The sequence below is a fragment of the Protopterus annectens genome, chromosome 4.part1 (assembly GCF_019279795.1).
Source record: "Protopterus annectens isolate FY-2018-M chromosome 4.part1, PAN1.0, whole genome shotgun sequence".
In the NCBI taxonomy this organism is placed as follows: Eukaryota; Metazoa; Chordata; order Ceratodontiformes; family Protopteridae; genus Protopterus; species Protopterus annectens.
Genome location: NC_056734.1, coordinates 686,928,966 through 686,949,883, shown reverse-complemented (window position 1 = coordinate 686,949,883; position 20,918 = coordinate 686,928,966).

Here is a 20,918-nt window from a genome sequence, read left to right as displayed (position 1 = left end):
AAGTATGTATATGTACATATATATATATATATATATATATATATATATATATATATACATATATATATATTTTTTAATACATATGGAAATATAGTTGTAGGTGTCAGTATTCATACACACTCACTACAGGAAACAGTGAAGATAAATGCAGCATCCAGAATCTACAACACAGCCTGACTCCTGTGAGACTTGCTAACCCTTTCAACTGCTTAAAGGTGCCTTCAGCACTTTGATTGACAGGCCCTGTACTCAATTTGAAAGCAGAATAAAAGCATACTATTAGGCCCTACCACAAGACCATTGTAACACTAGTCTGTATGACCTACCACTAAGCCATGACTCTCATACAGGAATATAGTGCTAAAATAAGTATAACATGTAATAGTAGGAATGAAGATAAAGGCAATATAGGATGTGTACTACCCAAAGCATATCAGGTAGACTTTTACTGTCCTAATTACTGGATTCCCATACTAGTTTAGTGTTAACAGAAACAGCCCTGCTAATTGTTAGCTTGTACTTAATAATGTAAGCTAATGTACATATATGAAAGTATGTATATGTACACACACATATATATATATATATATATATATATATATATATATATATATTAATACATATGGAAATATAGTTGTAGGTGTCAGTATGCATACACACTCACTACAGGGAACAGGTGAGAGAAATGCAGCAACCTGAATTTACAACACAGCATGAATCATGAGAGACTTACTAACCTTCACACTCACAGAACACTGTCGACAGCATACCAGCATGGTCCACGCTTACAATCTGAAAGGGCAACACCTATCTCACATACCCTTTTATAGCACTGTCCTGAAATCACAGTGAGACATGCAATCAGTACACAACTGGCTGCATGCAATTAGCAAATGCTGCCTTACAATTGGTGCAGAGGCCATCACATGGACCTATGCAGATACCTACAAAAGCATCCAGTACTAACACTCCACACATGCAATACATTCATTGCACCAAACCGACGGAGAAAGAGAGAGAGAGAGAGAGAGAGAGAGAGAAAGAAAGAAAGAAAGAAAGAAAGAAAGAAAGAAAGAAAGAAAGGCAGTGATAAAAAACTGCATCATCACAGCAACAAAACCAGCAGCAGCAGCAGCAAACAGCAATTAGCACCAGTGACACATCAACAGCTGACACAAACACAGGTAATGCAAAGTAGCAGGTTAATACTGTGTTTACTGTGAAACCTCCAAATGTATCATAGTTCACTATCTATAGGTATGTCCATGAGATAGGTTGTGTGTACATAGTCCTGATATATATACATATGTAATATTGCTGTACATGTCTTCCATACTTAAAACTTCCATAGCTTAGAACACAAGACCAGTTATGCATATGATGCAGTAGTTCCCAGGGTCAGTAGAGGTTCCTCCTCATTGGTGTGGGACCACTGTGTATGTATGGCACTGTTCAGGTACATATCCTGTAGTATGGCCAGGGTTTAATATCAGTCTGTAATGTGGTGCTATATCCTCTAGGGGTGAACATATCACACATCCAGGGATACCATTTTGTAACAGTGATGCTGTGTGTTCTGCAATGTTGAGGGTGGCCCTCACCTGGACATGTGAGATGATAGGGAGGTTACATTCATCTGTGATAACTAATTCCACTTGTGTAGGAGAATGGGGGGGATACCTGCACCTAAACTGTCTGCAACAATGTTGCCAATATCTGTGCATTTGGTGAATGTGAAGCATACAGTCCTAACTAGTGAATAACTGTGTAATTACATACATACATAGCAAGGTAGTGTACTGTGCTTGTGGTGTTGTTGGGATATGTATATCCAGGCTGAGTAATGTGTGTCCACATCACAGTGTTGGATGGCAACACATACAGTATGTTGGGATGAACACCCAGAGTGTTTCAGAAGTGTTGCCTGTGCAGAAATATCTCGCCATTACCTGCGCATCCCCCACAACACACACACACATGCAACATATGGCAGAAGTAGTATAGCAGTACACATAGGTTCATAGGTTCATACTAGGCTATTTGCCCTAGGGCATTGATAAGCCTAGCCAGAATGTGTTTGTCTTTTGCCACCCAATTAAAATTTATTTTGCTATGCCCTTTTCCGAGGTTAGTATACTGTGCCTGTGTCTAACAGTGACATAGAAGTGATATTCGGGGTACAACTATGATCTCCCATCCACTCATCCAGATTCCTATGGAAGAGAGTCAATGAGGGACTCTGCCTAACCTGTACTGTGAGTTCATTACAGAGTGAAGGGAGCCTCTGGGTTATGAATCTGTCCCTCCAGCATGTCCTATTCATTTCAGTGCTAAGGTTCAGGTCTCTTGAGTGTGTGGCTGTATGGGATTGTGATTTCCTGAGGTGCAGCATGTCCATTACTTCTGGGTTGGACATGGCTGTATACGTCAGGCACAGATTGCCTCTGAACAGGCAGTATTCCACTGAGTCCAGCTGGATTTTCTTTAACCGGGCAGCATATGGCATCTGTTTGAGCCCTTTGATCCTCTTGATGAGGTACTGTTGGGGTTTTTCCAGTTGCTGTAGGTGTCCGGTTAGGTACATCCCAAAACGGGCATTGTACTCAATTATAGGCCTGATGATGGATGAGTAAAGAGGCACAATGACCTCCCCTGATGTACATGTGAATCCCTTCATGATTAGCTGGGCTATATAGCATGTTTTTCAATCCACTTTGGCCACGTGGTTGTCAAATGACAGATTGCTACCAAGTTTGTTCCCCAGGTCCCCAATTACTTCTTCTGTACTTAATGGCTTAACACCTATGTGGTACTTTGCCACCAATGTGGAGGTGTGGGTATCTTTGATGAATATTGATACTCCCCCTCCTTTTGTTGTTTGGTCCAAGTGTTGGGGCCGACAAGAATGGTAACAGGTATAACCTGGTAGTGCTGGTGTGCTCTTGGGAAACCTGAACCAGGTTTCTGTTACTGCACAGATATCGATGTCCATAATGCTAAGTAGAGTTTTGAGTGCGTGTATCTTGAGGTTTAGACTTCTGGCGTTGAGTAGCATTACTCTTAGTTCCTCATCCTTTGTGATACCTATGGATGTGGGTTTGCCTTATGAGCCTTGCCTAATAAAGGCACTATGGGTGTAGCAAGAGCCTTTGCCAAAATCCAAAAGCCCAGGGGTGACAGGTGCAAGCTGTCCCTAGCAAAGCATCGTGGCTTGTACAGCATATCATCCCAAGCTGACAGGCATTGGATCACCTTTGAATGACACCAGTACTTCAGTCAATTGTTGAAAGTGATCATCTTGCCTTGATATTGTGGCATCATTCTTGGTGAGGGTAAGATGCTACTCAAGGTCAGGGCCATACTGTCTTGGGCTACATGCTCAGAGAGCTCCTTTCTGTCTCTTTTCATGTAGTCCAGGGAGGTATGTGTCAGGTCATTCACACCAGCATGGACAATGAGTGAGTCATATTTGTACTTGCCTTGGAGTGACTTGAGTGCTTGTGTTATGTGGTGGGTCATAGTGCCTGACAGGCTGCTCACTGTGACCCTCTCCTCGTTCAGCCTGGTGAACGTGACGTCAGTGTGCCTGATGATAGAGTCACCTATTACAAGTGTATGAGGTGTGTTGTTTACTGTTAAGGGCTGTGAGTGTTCAACACATTGGCTTTGTGAGATATGTGTTGCACATGTTTTGTTTTGGGGTAGCGGTTGCTTGGGTGTCTGCTTTGGAGGTCTCTGCTGCTTAGGCAGATCTTTATTTTGAGCCTCCGAGTATGTTTTTGTGTGATTATGTGTTTGTTTTGCTGTCGTGGTAGGTCTATGTGAGACTGGAATTGTAGTGAGTGTGGTTTCCTTCTCCTCCTGACTGGTTATGGCAGTATTGAGTAGAGAGCCTAGCCTCCAGTTTGGTATATGGTTGCATCACTCACATGTGTTTGAATTTGTTGTTAGGAGGAGGGGGTTGTCTGTGTACATGAGGCTGTTATAACATTGCCTCTGGATTACCACACTCACCAGCTGGATTGGAGAGGAGATTGACAACTGACCTTTGGACATGCTAGAATACTATTGTGAATTCCGTAATAACTGAAAACAAGGTCCAGTGGGGAGTGAGGGTGTACTGATATTAATTTCTACTGCTGACTGATATAATAGCTTCAGTGAGCAAGTGCCAGGTAACTTAAGTGCAATGTGTTACAATTAACTAAATGCAAAAATGACAAGCTGTCACTATCTTCCAAGTGTAACAAGGAAATAAGTACAGTAAGCAATGCAGATATCAGTAGTGATACACAGAAGTGCTGAGAAGCTGTGTATTATGTGGAATTAGCGTACCAGTGAAATAACAAGCTAACAAATAGGAACCTGAATCTTGTGCCCCAGGTACTGATGATGAGGAAATGTCTATAATGGTGCAGGAAGGTGTGTCTGGGTCCGCCATTGGTCAGCCAATTGACAGTACACATCTGTCAACCCCTTCAATACGCACAGTCATCCCGCCGTTACATCCTTTGTCACCATTGTCCCTAGGTGATGGAAAGTATGCACTGGGCATAGATCAGGGTAATGTGGTACCTGTGGTACATGCATCCCCACAAAGCAGCCATGAGCAGGGTCCTCCAATGGTACCACACAGACAGTCGCCCATGGGTTCTTGTGGGGGCATCTGTGGCCGTACTGCCTCTGGCCGACGTGCCCAAGGAGGTATGTCAACCTCCACTATGTTTCGGACTGTTATGCAGGCACAGGCACGTATGGAAAGGTACACCAGACAGGGTCTGAGGGAGCTGACAGCATGTCGCACAGCCATGACAGATGGCATGCGTGACATTGCGAATGCTATTCGTAATTTCACAGATGTCATTGACAGACGTTGTGGGGACATACAACAGCTGCTCCACAACCAGATGTCCATGGGCCAGGGCGATGGTGTGCGTTTGCGGCATCGACGTGGCTGTATGCCGGCAACAGCACCAGCTGGCAGTCGCCGCGGACGACAACAGGCCCACTCACGCACCTCAAGTGCCAGCAGCAGCCCCAGCAATACTGGGTTAGTGCTGTCATCAGGACGCCCCAGGAGACCATGTGCACGTGGCTCTGGACAGTCCCAACAGGGAAGTGTGTCCAGTCAACACACACCCACTTCCGATGACAGTACCCAGTCTGGGTTAGTACCGGATACGGTCCGTAGCACCCCTTCCAGGCACAGGTACCGTGTCCGTGCCCACAGACACTGATCTGGATGACCTGACAGGTGCAGTCTTTGGCTGTCCACAAAACCCTGTACATGGCAGCCATTATGTGGGACTGTGTGCGTGCTTACACACATGCAGAAATTTAACACCTAGGGCAAACACATACACACACACACTGCACCAACACTGGTCCACCCTGTACTGCTGACCCTCACAAACACACATACACACACATGTCAATTGGTGGTACCAGTGGCTGGCTTGGGCATACCTAACCCACACCCTGTGCATATGATGACACTGTGCCACCTCCTGCATACTACAACATCAGTGCAGGAAAAGGTAAACACGTTGCTGATGCACAGGGTGACTACATAGATGTGTATAAGTAGTAACATGTTGGTAACTGTTCACTGTTCCACTATGATTGTGTGTATATCCCAGCATTCCTGCTGCAGTAACTGTATGAATGTCCTGAATTGTTATCTGCACCCATACTACTTACCAAAGTGTACCAGCTGCACACCATCACATGCTACCATTGACTATGGGAATGTGCATCATGTGCTGTATTGTAGATTCAGCTATATGTATCTGTTCTGTCACACATGCATTTACACACACCCTGCTACCCCCACACATGCACATGCTCACCTGCCATTTCCATTATTTATTACCCTACATGAGTAGCTGTCGATACATGACAGGTACACATTTGAAAAGTGCACTATGTGGATTACTACCGATTTCCTCTTCTCTACCTGTACTCACAGGGTGCAGGCAACCTCATTAGTTTAAAAGTGTAATGTGCATCAGGTACTGTGGTTCCCTGATTGCCACATCCAACATGTTTTCCATACGGAAATGCACACACAGAAACATCCCACATCCACACACTTGCCACATTCAGGTTTCAAAACACTATCTAGGTATGTTCTGGTACATGTGCGTGTTACAGTAGCATGTAGCACTATACTGAGTACTGGCAGTTGTCTGTTGTCATGTTGTTTGTATAGGGTGCTGTCAACATCACTGTTTGATAAGGGAAATGTGCACCCTGCAGTGCGTAGCCCCATTTGGCAAAAGCCACATCCCACCCCCAGCATTGTGCACACACACTAACCCCACTCACACACTTTCCATTTGCAAGATTCAAACCCCTACCTAACTGTGTTATGACACTAGAGACAAATACATTAGCAGAGTGGGCTATTTGCATTAGTGGGAGAAATTCTTTCTAATGCTGTACTTAGAGGGTGCTGACATCATCTGTGTTTATGAAGAGGGATGTGCACCCTGTAGTGTGTTCTCCCAGTTGGCAAAAGGCACTTTTCCCTCACAGCATTATGCACACACACATTCCCTTTACAGGATTCAAACTCCTACCTAACTATGTTATGACACTAGAGACAAACGCATTAGCGGAGCGCGCTATACGAATTACTGGGAGCTTTAATTCAGGTAATATAGTTATAGAGTGCTGACATCATCAGTGTTTCAAAAGGGGAACCTGCATCCTGTAGTGTACTTTCACAGTTGCTAATAGGGGCATTTCCCGCACACACATAGATGTGTTTGAGGTTTGCATATGTGGGGGATCCAGTACTCCAATGTGATTAGTATATGGTTCGATTGCAACAATGAGGGATATACTTCAAGTGGTGAGCATTTTGTACTCATGTTTGTGATGATCAGGTCTAGTATATTTCCCCCTCTTGTGGGAATGTTGACTACTTGTTCCATAGCTAAAGAGTTTCTGAACTATGGGAACCCTAGAGCTTGGGTATTGTGGCTTGAGTAATGTTCACAGTCTATGTTTGGGTAGTTGAAGTCACCCAGTATGATGGTGTTTGCAGAGAAATCTATACTCTCCTGTGTTGTCATGAAGGCTGTGTGGGATTCCTGAGTTTGAGAGGGTGATGTAAGAGCTCCTCTGTGTCTCTTTCCATGTGGTCCAGGGAGGTACATCTCAGGTTGTTCACACCAGCATGGACAATGACTGCCTCATACTTGTACTTGCTGTGGAGTGACCTGAGTGCTTGTGTTATGTGGCACATTCTATCACCCGACAGGTAGCTAAATGTGACCCTCACCTTGCTCAGTCTGGAGAGTGGGACGTCAGTGTGTCTGACTATGGCATCACCTATTATAGGTGTGTCACACATTGTGTTTGGCCTTATGGGCTGTGCCTGTTAAGAACACTGACTTTGTGAGGTCTGTGTTGCTTGTGATATGTGTTCATGTGGGATGCAGCATGTCTGGCCATGTCATTTCTGTCCGTGGTCTGGTAAGTATCACCTTTGGTGACATAGGTATTCATATGTCAGCTGGTGAGCATTTGCAGTGTTACCTACTGAAAGTGGTACAGCTTGTTTGTTGTACAATGGACTACATGCAGCCCTGCTTACAGTAGCTATGTTTGCATGCATGTTTCCTTGCAGTTACCCTGGAATACTGATCCGACCTGCCATGCAGAGTTACACAGCTTCTGTGGACTCCTAGTGACATCTGCATAGCTTACTATATGTATGTTCATGTCTCACTTGACAGAATGTCACTGTTTCTCCTGTTCACACGTACGTTGCCTGTGACACTTTGCATATGACTTACCTGGCATCTGTCCCCATGAGCAGTCATATATGCCACTGCAGGACTCTAAACCTGATGATGCACACACTCAAAACATTCCTCAGCATGGAGAACATCGCTATCTGTGCAGTAACAGATACCGGATTCAGAGCTACCAACAGTACCCCAGCACTACCAAGTTATACCTCATACCATGCTTTTCAGGCCCAAAACTTGCACAAAACCACAAAAGGAGGGGGTGTATTGATATTCATCCAAGATACCCACACCTCCAGGTTGGTGGCAAAGCACCAAACATCAGAGACTATCCATATGCAAGTAACAATGGGTAAAACTGCCTTCCAGGTTATAGTCTGCTACAGACCACCCTCACAAACACAAGAACCGCACTTGGCCTTCCTGAAAACAGTTGGAAATATGTAGGTCTGTCCATACACCATTATACTGGGTGAGTTAAACTACCCAAACATAGACTGGGAGCATGACTGTAGCTCCAACACCCTAGCCCAAAGATTACTAGAATTTATATACCAAAATGCTATGGAACAACTTGTTACCACTCACACGAGGGGAAAACATACTGAACCTGATCATCACCAACATGGGGACTCTATGCTCCAGACCAGAAGTGTATCCCTCACTGGTAAGATCAGACCATAAACTAATCTCACTGGATATTCACATCCCAAGGCCACCCCCTGCACAGAAGAATACAGTCAACAACTCATGTAAAGCAAGTTCACACTCCTCATAAATGATGTGGAAACCTTCAAAGCCCCCAGGCCTGTTGAAAATATGGACCAGACTGCAGATACCTGTATAAAGGCATTCTATGGACACCTTCAGGAATGCATGGATAATGCAATCCCAAATAAGAGCAAGACCCAATCCTCCAAAGGCAGACGTCCTGTGTGGTGGACACCAGCCATAAACAAACTATACAATAGAAAGATGAAGCTACTAAATGATACAACAAACTCCCAAAATGTGAAGGCATCACTGATGAGTATTAGACGAAAACTACAGGTACTCATAAGATTGTCTAAGGCCATCTTTGAGAGAAAGTTCCACAAGACACTGAGGATAATCACAAGGCTTTCTTTAGTTATGTTAGGAACCTGGGAGGTAATTCCCAGATATGCTCAGAGGTAGTCCAAAATGTCAAAAGAAATACCAAACACACAGACATTGCCAACATCCTAGTGGACAGGTTCACTGCTAACTTCTCCCCCCCTCCACACCAAAAGGGCAAATATTTCTCCCAGCAGAGTGCTGCCCCCCCTGACATCTCAGATGCTCAGGTAAGAGCTGCCCTCTCCAAAGCAATAAACACTGCCTCAATGGGACCAGACAGTGTCCCAGGCTGTGTCCTACATGAACTCCAAGAAGAGCTACACCCAGACATAACACTACTGTTCAATCCCAGCCTTACTACACGATATGTGGCCAAAGAGTGGCGTACAGCAACAGTGGTCCCTCTACATTTAGGTGGTGCTTTAACAGATCCTGGACACTATCGCCCCATAAGTCTGAATAGCTTGGTCTGCAAAGCTATGGCAAGGATCATCATGAACCTCATAAATATAGATATTGGGGACCTACAGACACTGCATCATACACAGTTTGGCTTTGTTAATGGCAGATCCTGCCTCTCAAACATGTTTGATTTATTTGAAACAGTCACCAAGGCCACTGTCATGGGGAAGGTGGTTGACACAGCCTACCTGGACCTTGCATAAGCCTTTGATACAATACTCCACTTGTGCATTCTAGGGAGGCTCACCAGTGTACATATTAACCCCTATGTCACTACATATATTGCACAGTGGCTCAAGGGCAGAACACACATGGTTAGAATTGCTGGAGCCATGTCAGCCTCAAAACCAGTTACAAATGGTGTCCCACAAGGCTCAGCCCTGGGATCTGTCTTGTTCAGTATATATTTATCAGAGGTACAGGCCAACATGGAAGGACTGTGGCTGAGCAAGTCGCAGATGACTGCAAACTGGATGCCATAATCAACTCTGCAGCCAACACACGCATCCTCCAATTGGGCCTCTTAGAAACAGACGACTTGTGCCACAGCCATGGCCTCAAGCTGAATGCCAAAAAGTGTATAGTCATCCCCTTTGGCAAAAACAAAGTGACCACAAAGTACCACATATGTGTTAATCCATTAAGTACAGAAGAAGGAATTATGGACCTTGGGGTACACAAGTTGATAGCATTCTCTCATTTGACAACCACATGGCCAAAGTGGTTAGAAAAACATTTTATATAGGCCACCTCATCATGAAGGGATTCACATGTAGATCAGGGGAGGACATTGTGCCTCTTTACTCATCCCTCATCATGCCCATAATTGACTACAATGCCCTGTCGGCATGCACCTTACCAGACACCTGCAGCAACTGGAAAGACCACAAAAGTACCTCAACAAGAGGATCAAAGGGCTCAAACAGATGCCACATACTGACAGGTTAAAGAAACAGCAGCTCTACTCAGTGGCATACTGCCTCTTCATAGGCAATCTGTGCCTGACATATAAAGCCATGTCAAACCCTGACTTAATGGTCATGCTGCACCTCAGAATATCCAAATCCCATCAAGCTACACGCTGGAAAGACTTGAACCTCAGGAGTGATATACATAGGACATGCTGGAGGGACACATTCATAACTCAGAGGCTCCCTTCACTCTGGAATATTATCCCAATACAGGTTAGGCAGAGTCACTCAGTGACTGTCTTCAAGAGGAATATTAATGACTGGATGGGACATTGTAGGTTTACCCTGGGTATCACTTATGTGTCACTGTTAGACAGAGGCACAGTATACTAACCTTGGAAAAGGGCATAGCAAGATAGATTTACAATGCATGGTGAAAGCCACACACATTCTGGCTAGGTTTATAAATGCCCTAGGGCAGATAGCCTAGTATGAACCTATGAATCTATGTATCTTGTTCACCATTGGCCCTATGTGCTGTTAATCACCAATGCAATCTCAATACTATGGTAGCATGTGCAAAGGTCAGTTGTCAGTCACCTCTATGGTACAGTTGTGGAATATGTGAGTCATTTAGTAATGTCACAGCTGCCACATGTACACAGTCAACCCTATCCCCTACCCATGGATGTACAACACATGTATGAGATGGAAACACATAGCCAAACTGTGGACTAAGCACTCTGAACCCAGTACTGGCATAACCTGTCAGGTGGCATGAAATACTACAGTGACTACAATACCAGTCTGATGTAGACCTACACTGACAACAATACAAGCACGAGAACACACCGGGCCATTCATGAAGCCTATGAATGGTATCCTGCCTGAGTGGCAGACACCTCTGCAGCTGGCACACAGGCATACGTTAGGCCTGAACACAGCATGCATAACACATAGCACACAAATCCTGTGTGCCAAACAAGCACAGTCTGTACAGCTATACAACACTCCTGCTGCAGTTGTGTTAGGTACTTTTATTGTCCGGTACAGTGAGGTCATGCTCACCAGGCTGGACAAGGTGAAGGTCACAGTGATATGCTCATGGGGCACTATGGTCCACCACATAACACAAGCATACAGGTCAGTCAGATGCATGGACACATATGACTCAGTCATTGTCCATGCCACTACAGCTGACGTGTGATGTCCCTCACTGGAATACATGATAGGGAACATGGAAGGGCTCACTGAGCAAGTGGCACAGGCTGGTAGAACCCTGACCTTGGTTGGCATCATACCCTCACCAGGAATGCTGACATATTACTGAATGCTAATGAATTACTGTAGCTACAACACCCTAGCTGAAAGGTTCTTATCATGCAGTCACTGCATTGCTATGGAACAACTTCTTACCACTCCAACAACAGGTGAAAACATGCAGCACCTGTTCAACAACATGTAGACTATATGCCCCAGACCAGGTATGTATCCCTCACTACTAGGTTGATAGCATCTACATCTCACACTGTATATACACATCCCACATGCAGCACCTGCACAGAAGACCACAGTCATAATGTTACCCAATGCAAATACCATGTATTCACATGTGGCAGGCATCACACATGGTAACTATTGAAGGTCACAGGTACATATGTGTATTTGGCACACACATACATCATGTGTGCATTGCCATAACTGGTTTAATCGATGTCATGCATTATTGTGAGAAACAACCCACACACATGGGCATTCTGTGTGAGCAAAACACACGTGACATGTCTGGAATCAAAAGCCATACATAATTGTGCTATTGTTTAGAAAGGGGTATGTGCATCCTGTAGTGTGTTTTCCCAGTTGCCAAAAGGGATGTTTATTTCATACAAACTTATACAGACACTTACTCCTCTTCACACACACTTGCTGGATTCAAACCCCTACCTAACTATGTTATGACACTAGAAACGGATGCATTAGCAGAGCGCGCTATTCGCATTACTGGGATATTTTGTTTCTCCTGGTATACTTATAGGGTGCTGACATCATCAGTGTTTAGAAAGGGGAATGGGCATCCTGTGGTGTGTTTTTACAGTTGCCGAAAGGGATGTTCCTTTCATACACACACACTAACCCCCCTTCACACATACTTGCCAGTTGCTGGATTTAAACCCCTACCTAACTATGTTATGACACTAAAGACGGATGCATTAGCAGAGCGCGCTATTTGCATTACTGGGAGATTTCTTTTCTCCTGGTCTACTTATAGGGTGCTGACATCATCAGTGTTTAGAAAGGGGAATGGGCATCCTGTGGTGTGTTTTCACAGTTGCCAAAAGGGATGCTCTTTTCATACACACTTGCTGGATTCAAACCCCTACCTAACTATGTTATGACACTAGAGATGGATGCACTAGCAGAGCACGCTATTCGCATTACTGGGAGATTTTTTTTCTCCTGGTATACTTATAGGGTGCTGACATCATCAGTGTTTAGAAAGGGGAATGGGCATCCTGTGGTGTGTTTTCACAGTTGCCAAAAGGGATGTTTCTTTCATACACACTTACACACACTAACCCCCCTTCACACACACTTGCCACATTCAAACCCCTACCTAACTATGTTATGACACTAGAGATGGACGCAGTTGCTAAAAGGAACATTTCCCTCACACAGACTTGCACACAGACCAACCACAATCACCCACACACACTCTGGATAAGCTGTCATTCCCTAGGGCAAACAGCCTAGTGTTGACCTCTACACCCATATGTTTAACTGTCAGATGCACATTATTTGGTGCTGATAGCAGTGTTTGCAGGTCTTTATTGCCATAACATTTCCTGTTTGTATGAACAACTTGTGTATCTGTGGAAGATGTTTGCATATGGGGGAAATCCACTATATCATGTATGTCTCTGTAGTCATTTAAGTGTGAGCACTGGTCAGATTGCTATAATGTTGTTGGTTACTGGAATAACACGTATATACCAGATATATGTGGCAAAATGCTAAACTGATATTTGGACTAAGTGTGTGAGCATGCCCAGTTCAGCCTTCCCATGGCATGTTGTGTGAAAGATGTCTCATTTATCGAAGTGTGTGAGCATGCCCAATGTGAGCTTTCCATATGTTGAACTCTGCAGCCCATCACATTTGTGGATGAGTGTGAACTTCAACAAATATCTCCTGTTTATGGTTGTGTGTTCTGTGTCATGTTGTGTAGTTACTGTCCAAATGCTTTTTGTGTGAACACAACAGGGATTATACTGTGCCTGCAGGGTTTGCATGGGATACTTTGCATACAATTGTCAACATCCGTTCATACTGACCTAACACTGTAGTACTGTATAGTGTAGTGGTTCAGTACTTTCCACTGTGGTGGACAGTATCCTGGGCTTTAGTCCTATCACTGCTTTACATTTCCATAGTGAGCACAACAGCCTGGTTAGGGTCCAGTTGTGCACATCTGACCATGTTGCATTATGTTCAGATATTAACTACTTACAACAGCCTCGTCCAACATCAGTAGTGTATTCCACAACATAGGTGTACATTGGCAAACACTACCGATGTGCCCTAGGCCATTTCTAATGCTAGTCAGAGAGTGTGTTTGTCCTTCAACACATTGTAAGTGTAGTTTGCCATGACATATGTCATGTTTAGTATACTGTGCCTCTGTCTACCCGTGACATAACAGTGATACCCAGGGTAAACCTACCATCTCCCATCCACTCATTAAGATTCCTGCTGAGGAGAATCAACGAGTGACTCTATGGATAACCTGTACTGGTAGTTTACTCATGCATGGGGGTGGCTTCTGTGTTATGGATAATGCAGTACAGCTTGTCCTATGTATGTCAGTGCTGGGGTTCAGGTCCCTCATGTGCATAGCTCACTGCCATTCAGATTGTACAAGGTGCAGCATGTTCATTGATTCCAGCTTGGACATGGCTTTCTACATCAGGCACAGCTTGCGTCTGGGTGGCCAGCATGGCAGTGTGTGGAGTTGCACTCTGTTTAATCAGGCAACACATTACATCTGTTCAAGCTCTTTGATACTCCTGGTGAGGTACTGTTGTGGACTTTACAGTTGATTGAGGTGTCTGCTGAGGTACACCCCACAGAGGCTGTTGTAGTCAATTATAACGCTGATGAAGGATAACTGCAGAACCACAATGACCTCCCCTTATCTAGATGTCATAACCTTCATGATTAGGTTGGTATATGGATTGTTTCTGTTAGCACTACAGCCACATGTTTGTCCAATGCAGGATATCTATCACCTTGTGTACCCAGGTCTGTCATTACATGTTAAGTATGTAATGGGTTAACACCTATGTGGTAATTGGTGGTCACTTACTGTATATCCACAGAGGTTGACTATACAGTTTACTCCATTTAACTTGCTGACATGGCTATGGCACCAGTTGTCTGTTTCTATGTGGCCCTTTTGTGGGATGCTTGTGTCAGCTGGAGTGTCAGATATGTTGGGCAGTTTGTAGTCCTCTGCAAACATGTTCAGGCACAGTCCTTACATGTTGGCCTGTACCTATGGGGCATATATACCAGACGGGGAAGGTCCCAGGACCAAGCTTTGTGGGATACCTGTTATATGTGGTTTGTAGTCTGACATGGCTGCAGCATGTCTGACCATGTCAGTTCTGTCATTGGTCTGGTTTGCAACCCCTCTAGTGACATAGTGGTGTATATATAAGCTGGTGAGCATATCTATATTGAACACGTAGGGTATTGTATGGAAGGCTTTGCAAGGTCCAGCTACGCTGTGTGGACCACATTGCCCTCATCAGTGACCTCAGTTACTGTTTAAACTGAGTCACACATGTTTAGGGGCAGGGTTTGCACTTAATAAACCCACACTGGGTAGGGTTGGGTGTCAGTAGATCCCCAATATCTTTATGTCTGCGCTACATGCTGATCCTTTCCATAGCTGTGCAGACCAAGCTTCTCAGGATTCTGTGGTGGTTGTTTTTAGTATCCATTCAGGCGACACCTTTCTTGAGAATGACCACTGTTGTTGTACACTGCTCTTTGGGTACATATCCTGTGGTAAGGCTGACATAATGTCAGGGAGGCAGCAGTCTGCTGGGAAAGATATTTTGCATTATGGGGGGGGGTTGCACTGCACCTGTCAGGATGTATGTTGGCAATACATGTGTGTGTTTGGCATGTTGTTTGTAATATTTGTGTGATCCAGAGCATATCTGGGAATTCACAACACACTTCCTACCATCAGTTGCAGCAGCCTTGGGATTATCCTTAGTCTCCTGTACAATTTGTATCATAATAGGTTCATAGGTTCATACTAGGCTATCCACCCTAGGGCATTTGTAAGCCTAGCCACAGTGTGTGTGGCTTTTGCCACCCCTTGCTATGTGAATATTATGGCCATTTATGATTTACTTAGCTGTGCCTCTGGACATGACACAGTAAAGACCCCCAGTGTACATCTACAATTATCCATCCATTTTGCCAACTTCCTGTTGAAGAGTGTCAGTGAGGGGCTCTGCCTAACATGTAGTGGTATTCTGTTCCAGGGTGTGGAGAGCCTCAGGGTTAGGTATCTGTTCCTCCAGCACATCCTATTTGATTATGTGTTGAGGTTGACATCTCTGACTCACACAGCTCCGATGGCTTTGAGTTTTCTGGGGTAGAGCATGTCCATTACTTCTGTGTTGGACATGGACTTGTACAACAGACATACAATGCCTCTGTGTAGGCAGTATGTGACTGCATTCAGCTGTGGTGTCTACAGCCAGGCAGCATATGACATATATTTGAGACCCTTTCTAACTCTTGGTGAGGTACCTTTGAGGTCTTTCTAACTGCTGCAGGTGCCAGGTAATGTACATCCCAAATGAGGCATTGTACTACATTATGGGTCTGATAAGGGAACAGTATAGGGGCACAATGACCTTTGTTGATGTAGATGTGAATCCTTTCATGATACAGTGTCCAATATAGACAGTCTTCCTAGCCAAATTGGCAATGTGACTGTCACATAACAGGTTACTGTCCACTTGTGTCACTAGGTCCCTGATTACTCCTTCCATACATAATGGTTTACCACCTATGTGGTAATTTGTGTGTACCTTGTTTGTATTTGGTGGTACATTCATACTGTCCACTGTCTTCAGGACAGCGGGGTGGGGTTCCTGTGTGTGACAGTGTGGTCTGTAGCATGCTACACACTGTACAGCAGTCTTGCCTACGGTTAGTTGCACATGGGTGGACTGCAATGACGTAAACATTGTCAGTTAACTGGACATATAGGTGTCTGTGCTGAATATGGATACTCACCCTCCTTTTATGTTTTGTTCCAGGTTTTGTGGCCATAACACATGATATGTGGTATTACCTGGTAGTGCTGGTGTGCTGTCATGAGGCTTGCAGCAGGTTTCTATCACTGGACAGACATCGATGTTCTCCATACTGGGGAGGGCCTCAGGAGCATGCATATTGAGGTTTACACGTCTGGCATTGATCAGCATTACCCTTCTGTTTCTTTCCAGTTTTGTTTTCTATGGTGGTGGGTTAGTCTTTTCGGCCTTGCCTAGAAAAGGATCTCTGTAGGTTGCAAAAGCCTTAGGCAATATCCAGACGCCCATGGGTAACAGGTGCAAGCCATCCCTGGAACAGCAGCATGTCTCACTATGGAGTCACCTATTACAACTGTATCAGGCATGTTGTTTCTCCTTCTGTCCTGTGACTGTTTGGCACACCAGCTTTGTGTACTATGTGTTACATGTGCTATGTCTGGAGGTTGTTTTATTGGGTGTCTGCTTTGGAGGCTTGTGTTGGTGTTGTGTGTTTGTAATTAGGGCCTCTGGGAATGTTTTTGTGTTTATGTGTTTGGTTTACAGTCATTGTAGGTCTATGTGGGACTGGGTTTGTGGTGTATGTGGTTACCTTGTCCTCCTGACTAGTTTTGACAGTACTGATTTGGGGGTGCTCAGGCTCGGTTTGGCTACCTGGTTGCGTCTATCACATATATTTGTATTTATTGGGGTGAGTTGTTGTTGTGTGTGTACTTGGGACAGGTGTCACATTGCCTCTGGATTCACATATTCTACTTGTTTTGCCTGGCCTTAGTGGATTGTATGTGTGGACACATTGTATTGCCATACTAGTGATCACTGATTACTTCACTTTTTATGTTTGATCTATCATGTGGTAGCTTCCTCATTCTCTTCAATGGTTTAGTAATTGCCGGAGTCCAGCATGCCAGATGCCTGGGTGTATGGCATTGTGTCTTGTTGTTATTTGTGATTGCAGACTCCAAGCACTCTTGGCTGTGTTCATGGAATGCCTGTATAACATGTTCTGCAGTGTGTCCCATATTCTGGACTTGCACAGGGCCTTTCATGGATTCCACATTGGTTTGTAGGGGTGCAAGCTATGCTTTATACATGTGTTTCACTGTGGTATTCTGGCCAAGGACTGGGGTCGGGATGTGTAACTACAGTGTGATTACTCTATGGTCTGGTCTTACCAGTGAGGGATACACTTCTCATCTTGACATCCAGTACACATATTTCTGATTATCACATCCAGTATGCTTACCCCTCTTGTGGAAGTGTTACATTTTGCATGTCCATTTTGTTTGATGGATTCTGGGAAATTTTCTACAAATGTGTCGGTGCTAGTATAATACAAAGAGTATAGTGACAAACTTCTCAGAAGCTGACTTCACACTTCTTCAGACTGAGATGGTATCCTTTAAGCCCACTGGGCCAGTGGAAACCACAACACACAATGGTGACTTCTTCACAAACGCTTTCTACGGACATCTCCAAGAAAGCATGGACCATGCAATCACAAATAAAACCAAGACCCTCTCCACCAAGGGAAAGTGGCCTGTCTGGTGGACCCCAGCCATAAACAAACTGTATAACAAATGAAGGATACTAATGCAAGACAGAGCTAAATCTCCTAAAGGGAAGGCAGCTGCGATCAGCACTAGTAAAAAGCTACATTCTCTCATAAAGACATCCATGGTCAACTTTGAGACAAAAATCACCAAAGACAATAAAGATAACCACAATGCCTTCTTCAGTTATGTCAGAAACCTGGGTGGGAACCCTCAGATATGCTCAGAGTTGGTACACAACAACATAAATTTCAGTGACCCGACAGATATTGGCAACATTCTGGCAGACAGGTTTAGTGCAATTTTCTCCCTCCCTCACCCCCAAAAGAAGATAGTTATCACAGCTGAATGTAACCTCACTGTCATCTCAGATGTCCATGTGAGAGCCGCACTCAGCAAAGACAAAAACACAGCATCAATGGGACCTGATGGTATCCCCAGTTGTGTGCTACGTGAACTCCAAGAGGAGCTAAACCCGTATATAAAATTGCTATTTAACCTTAGCCTTGCTACAGGATATGTACCTGAGCACTGGCGTACAGCAACAGTCGTCCCACTCCACAAAGGAGATGCCTCCACAGACCCTGGGAACTACCACCACACAAGCTTAACCAGCCTTGTCTGCAAAGCTATGGAAAGAGTCATTATGGAGCTCTTAAACAGAGACATTGGTGACCTACAGACTCTTGATCCCACCCAGTTCAGCTTTGTAAAGGGCAGATCCTGCCTTTTGAACCTAGTTGACTATTTTGAAACTGTCAGTAGGGCCATTGATGAGGGCTAAGTGGTCCACACAGCCTACCTGCACTTGGCTAAGGCCTTTGACACAATACCCCACTCAGGCATCATAGACAAGCTCAACAGCTGAAATATAAATCCATATGTCACAGGATAGGTTGCAAAATGGCAAAAAGCAGAACCCATAAAGTCGACATTGCAGGTGCCTTGTCAGATTCAAAGCCAGTCACAAGTGGTGTCCCACAGGGATCTGTCCTGGGACCCCTCTTATTTGGCATTTACTTTTCAGATGTGAAAGCAAACATAGAAGGGTTGTGGCTGACACAGTTTGCAGATGACTGCAACCTAGGCACCATAGTGAATACATCAGCCGGCACACACATCCTACAGAATGCCCTCACAAAAACAGATAGCTGGTGCCGGAATCATGGCCTGAAACTGAATGCAACTGATGTGTAGTCATCCCCTTTGGGAGGAACAAAGTACCCACAAATTAACACATAGACAGCAACCAACTGAGCACAGAAAAAAAAAATCATACACCTGGGGACCCATGTAGATAGTGACCTTTCGTTTGACACCCATGTTGCCAAAGTGGTTAGAAAGACTTTCTATCTTGCCCACCTTATCATGAAGTGTTTTCCATCCAGGTCAAAGGAGGTCATTGTACCCCTATACTTCTCCCTTATCAGACCCATGATTGAATACAAAGCCCCATTTGGTATGTACCTCACCCAGCACTTGCAACAGCTGGGGAGACCCCAAAAGTACCTTACCAAGAGGATCAAGGGTCTACAACACATGTCATATGCTTCCAGACTAAAGAAAATCCAGCTCTATTCAGTAGCATACCGCCTACTTACAGGTGACCTATGCCTGACATACAAGACCATGTCCAATCAGGATTTGATGGACATGCTCCACTGCAAGCAATCCAAATCCACCAGAACCATGAGAGCTAAAGATTTGAACCTCAGCACAAACATGTATAGGACATGCTGGAGGGACAGATTCATAACTCAGAGGCTTCTCACACTCTAGCACAGAATCCCAGTTCATGTTACACAGAGTCCCTCACTGACTCTCTTCAAGAGAAATCTGGACAAGTGGGTGTGAGATTGTAGGTTTACCCCAGGGGTCCTCCCTGTGTCACTACTAGACAGAGGCACAGTCAATTAATTTGATTAAGTAAAGGGGTCATAATGTGTCACTACTAAGTCAGAGGCACAATATTCGGAATCTATTCTGTACACTTATTACCACTATAAGGGGTGGCAATAGCCACATCACTATGGCTAGGCTTATAAATGCACTAGGGCAGATAGCCTAGTAGTAGACTATGAAACTATGAAACTATGGTGTATGTGTAGGTATTTTCAGTCAAGCAATATAATGTGGTTTGGGGGGCTTGATATCTTCATGTATTCCAACATAGGCTTGGTGCAGTTCCTGCTATTAGGACAGTGGTCTGCAGCAAGGTATATAGTGGTAGGCAGTTTTAGCCATTGGTATTTGACCATGGCTAATCCATGCTGCTTCTTGTTGTGGTACCAACATGGGGGTGTGGTTATCCATGACATTTATTGCTAGTCACCCTTGTTTTGTAGCTTGTTCCATGTTTTGCAGCTGTACATCACTGTATGAGGTGTGACCTGGTCGTGTTAGGGTGCTGATGTGGGCTTTGACCCAGTTTTCTATTACAGCACTGATATCTACATTCTCTATACTGTGTGCGTTTACACTGCACGCATCTTGCTGTTTATACTTCTGGCACTGGGTAGCATTACATCTAGGTTCCTATCCCTTGTGGTACCTATGAAGGTGGGTTTGTGTTTTTGTGGTTCATGATTGGTGAGGGTGGATGTTAGTCAGGGTCCTCAGGTGTGCATATGGTACATGATGTTACATTACTTAACACATGGCATTCATGCCTCAGGTGGTGCTGCAGGGCTGCCTCTGTCAGATGCACATACTACACTCCCTGTACATGTTTGGAAGCAGGTTGTGTCATGTTAGGCGTCCCTGTTACTATATGAGTGAGTTGGAGGGGGTATCAGT